Source organism: Lycium ferocissimum, chromosome 9, assembly GCF_029784015.1.
Source record: "Lycium ferocissimum isolate CSIRO_LF1 chromosome 9, AGI_CSIRO_Lferr_CH_V1, whole genome shotgun sequence".
Lineage (NCBI taxonomy): Eukaryota > Viridiplantae > Streptophyta > Magnoliopsida > Solanales > Solanaceae > Lycium > Lycium ferocissimum.
In genome coordinates, this window is record NC_081350.1 from 12950791 (window position 1) to 12963271 (window position 12481).

The window sequence follows — 12481 nt, forward strand, 5'->3', positions numbered from 1 at the left end:
TTGTTTTGTTTTTGTTTTGTAGATTAGGGGAAGTCTCAGTACTCGAAGTTGAAAGCTGAGGAGCATGTTTGAGCTTAAGTGTGGGGTCGTGCCGACCCTTAATGATGAGAGCATGTTGCTAGCTAGACCCTAGAGGGCGCCAGGGAGTTTTTCTTGCTTTACCTGTTTTTAATTTTTTCATCTATATGCATTGAGGGAATTGCATGATTTTAAGTGTGGGGTGGGAAATACGTCCCTGGTAAGGTTGAGGATGACGATTTAATATGCGTTAAGATTTTTTTTTATTAGTTTTGAGTCTTAGTGTCAAAAAAAAAAAAATTGAAAATTTGAAAAAGATTTTTTTTTATTTTCTTTGATTTTCTTTAGTAACTTCTTAAGTCCCTCATTAGTGGCATTCATCATCCGCCCCCTTGATTTTTCTTATGGCCTCGGTTCTTTCCCGAGGGGAGGCCTTTGAACCTGGAATTTTTTTTTTTAGGATTTTTTTTTAGGAGTAGTAAAGGAGAGAGAAGAAAGACCTTGTGACTTGTTTGATACTAGCATATTTGGGCCTGAGCTTGAGTAGTACTTTCCTGTGAGTGCTTGAGTAACGAAAAGATAGCAGACTTTCTGACACCTACACTCATGGTTGTGATTCTGTATATAGCTTATTCTTATTTTGTAGTTCGTCATGATCCTATCTGTCCTAGAGTAGAATTGATCCATCTTGATTGATACTTGTGCCATGTGTGGTGAGGATTTCTTGCATATATTCCATGTTTTGCATATTAGTCTAGAACTTGCCCTGTATGTTATTGAAGCGAAATAAAAAGTGTTGCTCTGTTTAGAAGATGATAATAGGCTTTCTTTGATATATTTTGTAAATTTTTAGCCTTTTCTGATATTGTACCACTAGTTAGCCCTTTGAGCCTGTAGCCTTTCATTTGTTAGCCGTATTTTTGCCTTGATCCTTTTTGTTGAATCCCTGATTTTTGCACCCTGCTTCCTTGAGCACTGTAGCATAGACTGTGATATTAATTGATAAATCTGAAGAACAGGGATGGTCAAGTGAAAAAAATGGTGACCAATGATAGCTCCAAAGTGATGAAAAAACCCTCTTTGAAAGAATGTGACATGAAAAAAAATGAAAAAAAAAAGTTGCTGAAAAAAAATGATTGAAACGTTCTTGATATGATGAGAAATACTTGTGAAACAATTGATGAAGAGAGGGCCGAAAAATAAAGTGAAAAGATGAAACAATGGGTGATGAAGTCTAAAAGTGCAAAGTGCTTAGGGAAGTGTAAGTCACTATTATATAGTTTTCCTACCCGTCCCCTAGCCAACATTACAACCCGTTAAAGTCCTATTTGATTCCATTCGAGCACACTTGATTAGTAGAGATGTACATAATGGGCAAGCCTATGGTTCTTTGTGCATACATGTGAATTTCTTTGTGAGCGTGAGAGTTGTGCTTTGATGCTACGTCCTTAATTTACATTCATTCCTTGATTTGAGTGTGTGGGCTATTTCTTCTTGTGAGGGAAATTGTTTCATGATAGATAGATGATGTTATTAGATTTCTTTGACAGAGTAGGTGAGCGAGCTTAAATTTGATGAGTTAGAGTCTATCTTTGAGTCTAGGAGGTTAGAAGTTTGTTGTTTGTTTCTTGAATTGTATATCATGCATGATGATCAGGAAGTTTATGTTTGATGAGTTGAGTTGCTATAAGGCCTAATTGTTGGTATCAACCAAAGTGGTGGTGTTCCTAGGCTTGATTTATTGAGAGTGGTTTTAATGCTTACTTGAGGACGAGCAAGAATTTAAGTGTGGGGTAGTGATGTTCGGTCTAAAAATGCATATATTTAGCCATTGTTGCCTCACATTTTAATACTTTTAATCGTCTTTTGAGTACTATTATATCGTTTTGTGCTTAATATTATATTTTTATTATGTAGGAATAAATCAGTGTGAAAATGAAGAGACTTGAAGCAAAATTGAATGAAAATAAAAAGAAAGAAAAAAGAAGAGGAGACAAGATGGGGGAAACTCGAGAGTTTGTTAAAGAGACTATAATTTGAAGAAATTATTCACGGAAATATTCCTTGGTGCGCCGCACAGTTTACGCATGCACCGCCCTCTGAGGCTTATTTTCGGTTGTTTTCCTTCTCCGAGTTGGATTTGGTTTTTAAAAGCCCAGGCCTTTTAGTACCCTATAAATACATATTCCACACAGTTTTTACATAACTTTGGGATAACTTAAGACTCTTAGTTCAGAACTTTGGACCTAGAGAGAGCTTGAAGGCGTCGTGGAGGACGTAGTTACAGGGTTTTACCTTCTCTTCTCTGTAATACTTATTTTGATATTTTTATTCGGATGATTTGTTGTTTTTCTTCCATATCTATGTGGAGCTAAACTCTTTAGTTCTAAGGCTTTGACACAAACATGAAAGTTGACATTTGATTATCGTTTCTATCTATTGATTTTCCATCTTTGGGTTGCTTATTTATTCTTGTGCTTAATTGTTTGATTATCTGGCCAATAGTTGAACACTATCTGTGGTGCTTGAATTGGACTTGAGAAAGGGAATTCACGTACGTAATAAGAATAAATAGAGTTTGTTCGATATTATCGTTTCGCTACTGAGGATAGAGATATACTCTTTAGCCCTACTTAGTTGAATACGGTTGTTACCTCTGACGACCATAGAGATATAGGCGTTATAGTACCATCTACAGGCTTGTGAGTAGTTCGAGAGAATATCATAAAGTTACAATCAACCAGTCAACTAGTAACCCATAGATAGAACGATTTGAAGACTCAACTGGATTGTTAGTGGTCGTAGCCCTAGATCTATCTCTTCTCCGATAAAAATACGCTCTTTCTTGGTTGAAGTTCATTAGTTGCTTTCTTTATTTTTATTTAGTTCATAAATATAAATTTGGATTTTATTTCCTGTTTAGATAATTAGCATTAGTTTAATTTAGTTGACAGTTAATCATAAGTCCCTGTGGGTACGATATCTGGACTTAAAAATCCTATATTACTTGTACGACCGCGTATACTTGCGTGTGCATTTGGGAGCAACACTAGGGTTTCTAGGATTGTAAGCAATGTCATCGTACATGAATACGATTATGTTTTCATCTTTTAGACCTCCTTTCTTCTGTACTTGATAAGCATGGCATACATCAGCCTGAAATAAGGCCAAAGGAAGAAATTAATTAGAAAGGAATTAGAAGTTTATTTGTTAATTAGATGCTTATATATTACTCCTATCTATGACAACCAAAACTCCCATTAAGAGAAAAACAGAACCCCTCGCCGTGTGCAAAATAAATTTTGTAGTTGAGTACAAACGTTTTTTTCCTCCCCACATGGCTAGAAGTAGATAAACAGGAATTAATTTTACTCCCACTTGATGAAAAAAAAGTTAAAGGCCCCTAGATGAAAGAATTGTTATTGAGGATGAAACTAGATCATATATGAGTCAGTGGTTTACTAAGGGAAATAAGTAGTTTGAACATTAATTCTTTGGCCCTTCCAATTTTGTGTAATAGTTAAGTTTGAAGGTCTTACTGCGAACGTTTGACCATACGGTCTTCAAATGCAATCCAATTGCAATATGTATATTTTAGTTAATTGTTTGAGAGTTGTAATTGCACTGTATTAATTGCAATTTCGATCCTACGCCTCCACATTCTCTCCCTTTATCCTCCATTCGGGAACCATTTTCAAAGATAATTGTTGTTTAAACCGATTAAAAAAAGAGATCAACTTATTCAACCTCAAATATTATTGTATAGTGCCGCATTGAGATTAAAGGAGTAGTAAATATTAAATTTGTAAGGAAAGAATTGTAAATGTGACCTGGTGTCTGTAATTATATCACTCACTTGATCCAGCTACCAACACAGCCCATTTAGTTCCAATTGAATTGTCATCTTCAAGAATACTCTCTAGCATGTTACGACCATCGGCAGTACAAGATAGTAGGACAAAAAGTGCAACTAGGAATGATGCACCACCAATTTTTCGAACCATTTTCACACACTAAAAGTGATTTGAACTTTAGAAAAGTAATTAGTTGGAGCTAGTTTGCTGCTTTGATTTAGTGAGTTGATCCATTGGGTGTGACAAATTTATAGAGCTTTCTAATAACATACTAATTGTCCCATTCTACGTGTGGACATGCATAAACCTCGTGAAATTATGACGAGTTGTTAATTTTTTTCTATTGTTCTAGTTTTCCTTGATAAATGAGTAGTATTACCCTGTGGGGTAGTTAGTTTAATAATTAACCATTCATCAAACATAGCAAAAGAGAGTTGTTAGAATAAAGACTCGTTTGAAACCATTCACTCTTTTTTTAGATAATCTGCCTACTTATTAAACAAACGACATTATCATGTGAGATTGTGCAATTGTGTACTTGTATACGGGTAAAACCGAGGATATGGATATACTCGGTTTCCCGATGTTAATGTTGTGCTCGATCAGGATACGACCGGTTTATCGGGGATTAGGCATCAAGCTCAATCTGGAACAAGGCATTAAGCGGGGATGAAGGGCGGTTAACCACCATCGGGGAGAAGGCGGAATATCGCCCTCGGCCATATTTCGACACCAATCCCGGCAACAGTTGTCAACATATTCCTTTCCTTACTTAGAATTGTATTAGGGTTAGGACTCCTCTACTATATAAAGAGGAGGCCCCCATTCATTTAAGGGGTTCGGCCTCCGCACAGAAAAAAAAGAGTTCATGTACTAAGAAAAGCAATACAATCATCTGAGTTCATTCATCTTTTCTACGGTTCTCTTTATTGTTCATTGCTTAACGCTCAGTCATAAGGATTCGACCTCGGTTCTCATCACCCGAGGCCAGTCATCATTCATCTTTGGTCAGATCTGCATATTTCATTTTACTTATTCATTTATCATGTAATCTAATCTCGTATTGAATTAAACCACATATCTTTAGCACCGCACATAAATTCAATTGTTCTCCGTTTTAAGGTTAAACAGTTTGGCGCCCACCGTGGGGCCAGAGATAATAGTGGCCGTTTAATACAAAGTTCCAATTACACTCGATATTTTACACTTGTTCTTTAAGGCTTGATTTCAGGTCTACCAGACATGTCGGACTCCCATTCTGTCAATTTTCAAGTTGAGTCAAGCCATCACGAACACAACGATGAGGGCATACCTAACAACAACAAACCCCCAGTTAATCTTGACCAAGTCGGATCATCGGTGGGCAACGTGCCGGCCGGCGGGGATAATAGAGCCATCTTGCCAAGCTCCAAAACCGGTTGGACATGGCTGTAAGCTGACTATATACTTGTGAGATCATAGCACAATTCTGTTCGTAATCAAGCACCCGATGTTGCTCCGTAGAACGGGCGCGAGAAGCGGAAGAAAGGCACGCTACTCGGAATAACGAGAACCATCTCGGGGGCGAGTGTCGAGCTGGTAAGGATGCTACAAGAATTGACAAAACGAGTCGAATCCGGTGAAAAGAAGATAGAGACGAACGATAAGACGGTGGAGAACTACAACTCGAGGGTCGACTAGATTCCTGGGGCACTTCCGGTGTTAAAGGGACCGGATTCGAAAAAATTCATCCAAATGCCTTTTCCGCTAAGTGCTGCGCCGATGAAAATCCCGAAGAGATTTCGCATGCCCGATATCCCGAAGTATAACGAGACAACGGACCCGAACGAACATGTGACCGCATACACGTGTGTTATTAAAGACAACGATCTCGCCGACGATGAAAGGGAATCGGTGTTCCTAAAAGAAGTCGTTCGTTATCCATATGACGAGAAACGCACCAGCTAATCGATCGATCTAGAGAAGCGGGATAAAAAGCCTTATTCGCAAATACCATCACACTCGCGGCCATCGAACCAAGATTGTCGGCGGTGAGAGAGAGGTTGCCCGTACTGTACTGATTCGGGACACACTTGGAGAATTTCTAAGTGAACGAGCAAAAACTCACTTGAACGTGGACGCTAATAAGCAAGATAGACCGGAAGAGCCTCGGCAAGTGATACACATGATCATGGGAGGAACGGACGTTCCACGACAGTAGTGAAACGCGCCAAAGTTTTCATAACAAAGAGAAAAACGTATTGAAATTATGACTTCGGTCCCGATCTCGTTAGGTGACGAGGACATGGAAGGCATCGTTCAGCCTCATAACGACGCATTGGTAATATCTGTGCTTGTCAATAAATTTAGAATTAAATATGTGCTGATTGATTCAGGTAGCTCGGCTAATATCATCCAATGGAGAGTCATCGAGCGACGGGGACTACTAGATCGGATGGTGCCGGAATACGAGTCCTCGATGTCGATTCAACATGGCCTACAAAACGACGAAGGGTGAGATCACCTTATCAATCAACACGGCCGGAACTACGCAGCAGACCAAATTTTATGTGATACAGGGAGACATGGGATACAACGCATTATTAGGAAGACCGCGGATTCACCTCATGAAAGCGGTCCCCTCAACTATGCATCAGGCGTTAAAATTCCCGACCCCATAGGGGATCAAAACCATTCATGGTGAACAACAGGCCGCAAAGGAAATGTTCGCGGTCGAAGAATCTGTTAAGACGACGAAGATACCGGATTGGAACGAAGGGGAAAGTGCCAAATAGCAATCACATATTTCGATCCCGGAGTCCTCAGAAGATTGGAGTAGGAACACACCAGACGAAGAGTTAGAGTTCGGAGTTCCGAGGACCTTTGTGGTGCCCGATGATTCAGATGCCACTAAATCCACAGTCGAAGAACTCGAGCAAGTCATACTGTTCGTTCATCTACTAGACAAGAAGGTATACTCCATGGGGCTAACCCCCGAGCTCGAGAAAATTTTTATTGAATTTCTTAAAAGTAACTCAGATTCCTTTGCCTGGTCCCATTTAGACATGACAGGTATCCCACCGGAGGTGACAACACACAAGTTGAGTCTGGATCCAAATTTTTCTCCCTCCAAACAAAAGTGGAGGCCGCAGCCCGAGGTAAAGCATGCATTTGTCAAAGACGAGGTAACTAAGCTCCTTAACATAGGATCCATTCGAGAGGTTAAATACCCACACTGGTTAGCTAATGTTGTAGTAGTGCCTAAAAAGGGAAATAAATTTAGAATGTGCGTAGATTATAAAGATTTAAACAAGGCTTTCCCGAAGGATTCATTTCCTTTACCCAGCATCGATCGCATAATCGACGCCACTTTGTCACTGATACACTGAGTTTCCTTGATGCCCACTCCGGGTACAACCAAATACATATGGACCCGGAGGATCGAGAAAAACCCTCTTTCATGACTAGATCTGGCACGTATTGTTATAATGTAATGCCCTTTGGCCTAAAAAAATGTCGGTGCCACCTATCAGCGGCTAGTCAACCGCATGTTTGAGCACCACATAGGGAAATCAATGTAAGTTTATATATATGACATGGTCGTTAAGTCCCTCGAGCAGAGGACCATTTAAAGTATTTGCAGGATACCTTCAGTATATTAAGGAAGTACAACATGAAGCTGAACCCGAAAAAGCGTGCCTTTGGTGTTGGTTCGGGTAAGTTTCTCGGATTCATGGTATCGAATCGAGGGATCGAAATCAACCCGGATAAGATAAAGGCAATTGAAGACATCACCGTGATAAACAACATCAAAGGGGTACAAAGATTGACCGGGCGGATAGCTGCCCTAAGCCGATTCATCTCCAGATCCTCGGATAAAAGTCATCGGTTTTTCTCATTGCTAAAGAAAAAGACCGACTTTGCTTGGACCCCCGAATGTCAGATGGCCTTAGCAGAACTCAAGAAGTACTTATCAAGCCCGCTTTTGCTCCACACGCCAAAAGCGAACGAGTAGTTATATCTGTACTTGGCGGTGTCTGAGATAGCGGTAAGTGGTGTCCTAGTTCAAGAGGAGGAAGGTACGCAATACCCGATTTATTATGTAAGCAGGACCCTAGGTGACGCTGAAACCAGGTACCCGCATTTAGAAAAACTTGCTTTGGCTTTATTGAGCGCATCTAGAAAATTAAAACCTTACTTTCAATGTCATCCCATATGCGTCGTAACATCGTACCCATTACGGAACGTCATGCATAAACCCGAACTCTCGAGCCAATTAGCAAAATGGGGCGTGGAGATTAGCGGACATGATATTGAATATAAACCACGAATTAACGTATCAAATCCCAAATGCGGCGGACTTCGTAGCGATTTTGCCTTTGAAGCATGATCCTCGAGGTTGATAAAGAAATGCTTTTTGCCTCGGGGGACTAGTTCGGGAATACGGACCCTCTACACGGACGGTGCTTCTAATATAAAAGGGTCCCAGGGTTAGGGATCGTTCTCAAATCTCCCTCGGGTGACATAATAAGACAATCTATTAGATCTACTGATTTGACTAACAACGAAGCCGAGTATGAGGCTATGATTGTAGGTTTAGAACTAAATAAGGCTTGGGAGCCGAAATCATAGAGGCCAAATGCGATTCTCTCCTGGTGGTCAACCAAGTGAATGGAACATTCGAAGTCAAGGACGACTGAATGCGGAGATACCGAGAAAAACTGTAAGTTTTCCTTTGCCGGTTCAAGGAATGGACGTTGGAACACGTGCCTCGGGATCAAAATAATGAGGCAGATGCCTTTGCAAACTTGGGATCATCGATAGAATCGGATGGGTTCAATTATGGAGCTGTGGTGCAGTTGATGAGATCGATCATAGAGACCGATCACGCCGAGATAAACTCGACTAGCCTCACTTAGGATTAGAGGAACAAATACATAGACTATCTTCAAACAGGAAAGCTACCGTCCGATGTCAAGGAATCAAGGGTCGTCCGAACCAAAGCAGCTAGATTTTGTTTGGTCGATGGCCAGTTATACCGAAGGTCATTCCACGGCCCCTTGGCGAGATGTCTAGGGCCGGGAGAAACCGACTACGTTATGAGGGAAATTCACGAGGGGACTTGCGGAAACCATTCGGGAGCCGACTCACTGGTCCACAAGCTGATCAGAGCGGGTTACTATTAGAATGAGATGGAGAAAGATGCCAAAGCCTTCGCTCGAAAGTACAACGAATGCCAAAGGCACACACCGTCAATACACTAACCCGGGGAAGAACTTTATCCGGTCCTTTCTTCATGGCCATTCATGAAATGGGGTATGGACATAGTGGGGCCTTTGCCATGGGCCCCAGGTAAGACGCAATTTATTTTACTTATAACTGATTATTTCTCTAAATGGGTTGAAGCACAGACACTCGAGAAAGTCAAGAAAAAAGAAGTTATTGATTTCATTTATGACCATATAATCTGTCGATTCGAGGTACCGGCGGAAATCGTATGCGATAACGGGAAGTAGTTCATAGGCAGCAAGGTCAGCAAGTTTTTCGAAAAATACAAGATCAACAAGATCTTATCTACCCCATATCACCCAAGCGCGAACGGCCAGGCTGAATCTACCAATAAAATTATACTGCAGAATCTAACGAAAAGACTAGCAGGCTCCAAGCACTGGTGGAAGGAGGTTCTGCCAGAGGTTTTATGGGCCTACCGCATGACGATAAGATCAAGCACCGGGGAAACTCCGTTCTCCCTGGTATACGGAGCCGAGGCCCTAATACCCGTCGAAGTTGGTGAACCAAGCTTAAGATTTCAATATGCCACTGAGGACTCGAATCGTGAAGCAATGTCTGCTAGTCTGAATCTCGTGGACGAAAAAAAAGAAGCTGCTCATAACCGGATAGCCGCACAAAAACAAAGGATGCAAAGATATTATAACCAAAGGGCTAACTTCAGGCACTTTCAGATTGGAGACTTGGTAATGAGGAAATTCACACTCCACTCCAAGAACCCCCATGAAGGAAAACTAGCCCCGAATTGGGAAGGGCCATATCGACTCACCGAAATAACCGGAAAAGGTTCCTATCAGCTCGAGAACGAAGACGGAAAACAGTTGAAAAATAACTGGAATGTGGCACACCTAAAGAGGTATTATTGTTAAAGGTACGAATAACTTTTCTTTTTGGCTTTTCTTCTCTCTCAATCTAACCACGCAGGGATACAACCCAAAGGGCATCGGGAGCAGCACAGTGGAAACTGGAGAGTCATAGACTTAAGACTGAAAGCACGTGCTGCACTCTTTTTCCCTTCGACCGTTTTGTCCCGAAGTGGGTTTTCGGTAAGGTTTTTAATGAGGCAGCGCCGAACAGCGTGCTACGCGAATAGAGCAGACCGATCAAAGACCGGGGACTGGAGATTGCACATATCGGACCAATAGTACACGAGCCCTCACATTTCGGACTCGAATACTAGGGGACTACTATACCCTGGGCCAAGTGATAACTATGTAAAGCCAAGGCTTGAACGATAGGATCAGATGTAAGGACCAAACGATCGATTGAATCGTGTCCAATTAGTTTGTTCTTGCCACGACAATGACTGTAGTTATATCTCCGGTCGGTTCATCAATAAAAATCTTGTATCGATCAAGATAATCTAGTATTGCCAATATTGCATTTCGCCGGACCAGACTCCTGAGTATGCGAACTACGTAAATTTAAAAGACTATGGTCCAAACGGTTAAAGACTACGGTCTAAAAAACTTACGCAAACTTAAAAGACTATGGTCTAAACGGTTAAAGACTACGGTCTAAAAAACTTACGCAAACTTAAAAGACTATGGTCTAAACAGTTAAAGACTACGGTCTACAGTTAAAGACTACGGTCTAAAAACACAAAAAATATTGTGATCCGGTCTGCTTGCCATTTATAAATAAAACAATGATCAAAGTCAACATGGACTAAAAACCCGATCACGAATCATCACCACTTGAATTTTATTCTGGCTGAAACAATAATGCAAGCCAAAACAATGGCATGAATCGGACAAACGACAAACCGAAGAACACTTTATAAAAGGCAACGAAAAGCGACGAATAGGCCGAATGAAAATCTTTTCTTTATATATATATATATATATATATATATATATATATATACACATAGAGGATTTACAAAGGCTCAAACAAACGGCCTTAAAACAAAAAGAAACATAAGGCCCCTAAGCCTAATCTTCACCCGAGCCTTCGGTCTCTTCCTCGGCTGACTCGAGGTTAATATCCGAATCCTCAGGATCGAATACAGCCTTCGCCTCTGCCTCGAGCCTCTTGGCCTCCTCGATAAGATCTGATAAATCCACTCCGGTGGCTTGAATTTCTTCGAGGGCATATCTTCGAGATAAACACCGCACATACTCGGCTCGAAGATTACTAGCCTTCTCGGCAGTGATCACATTGGCTTTATACTGGTCCAACATATCGTCATAGCTCGAGATTTGGCCCAGGGCTCTTTTATGTTCAGCCCGCAGATCGGTGATATCCCGGCCCGGTCTATCCCGCTCTGCCTCGGCCGCAGCAAGTGACGACCCAAGTTCGTTAACTTGCTCCACCATCACCCGAAGCTACTCTTTAAGAACATCCCGCTCGGGAACAACACCAATTGTCATTTTCTTGGAGGGTATTGAACTCGAGTTTGATCCCATCAAGCTCCGACCGAAATTGATCAATCTGGCTAACGTAAGCCCGGGCCTGAGAGGAAGGGGCATTAGCATCGGCAATTAAAGTTTTATTGTAAACTTCGAAAGCCCTTACCTTCTCTGGCAACTGGTCATGTTCCCGCTTGGCCTCGGTAGCCTTGTTTTGAGCCGCTGGAAAATCTGATTTAAGGGTAGAGAGAACAGAAAGAGTGAGATATATTCCAATTTCTGCCCATAAAGATCCATGAGCTCATCCACCTCCTGAGTTTTCCTTTTGAGCTCCTCCTTGAGTCGAGCCACTTCTGACCTAAATCGGTGGAAGCTTGTATGATGAAGCACGGAGGCCTGTAAGGAAAAGAGGAGCAGTAATTAAGATGGGGCAAGAAAATAAAGCTAAGCAAAAAAGCGAAGGAGCACACATACTCGGTTCAAAGCCCCGCCGAGCCTCGTTGAAAAGGCGAGGTCGGCGACTTCGACATCTTCTTCGGTCCTCTTGGGACACCGGAGAGGGGTCGGATAGTCGGCCACCCCCACCGGCCCGACAACATGTTCATATCGGCCGGCATCTTAAAAGAGATCAACCTTTTCCGATTCGGGTCAGCGCAGGGTCGGGAAAGACTTTCTCCGTACGGGATCGAATTAACCCTGAAACGGTTGGCCACGGGGATGGATAAATGTTCGAAGCCCGACATGCCAGGTGCGGGTATCTCATAACTCCCATAACTGGTTGTCTCTTCTGGCCCTGTTGACCCCTCGGTCATTTTGTTTTTGGCTTTAGCATCGTCGGGGCAAATACCCACCAATCGAGGGGGCAAGTCCTCAGAAGCAAATAATTGTCTCAGACGAAGCCACAGCTTGAATCGGGAGGACAAAACTAATACCATACAAAGGTGAAATGTTAAGTACCTTTGAACCCGGTATGGAGGGAGCTGTTTTCGA

General features: G+C 41.8%; 1 pseudogene; it reads right to left on the minus strand.

Moving 5' to 3' along the window:
- Positions 1–4022, minus strand: part of LOC132069224 (vacuolar-processing enzyme-like) — a 37018-nt pseudogene extending 32996 nt beyond the window's left edge.
- Between the last annotated feature and the right edge of the window lie 8459 nt (positions 4023–12481).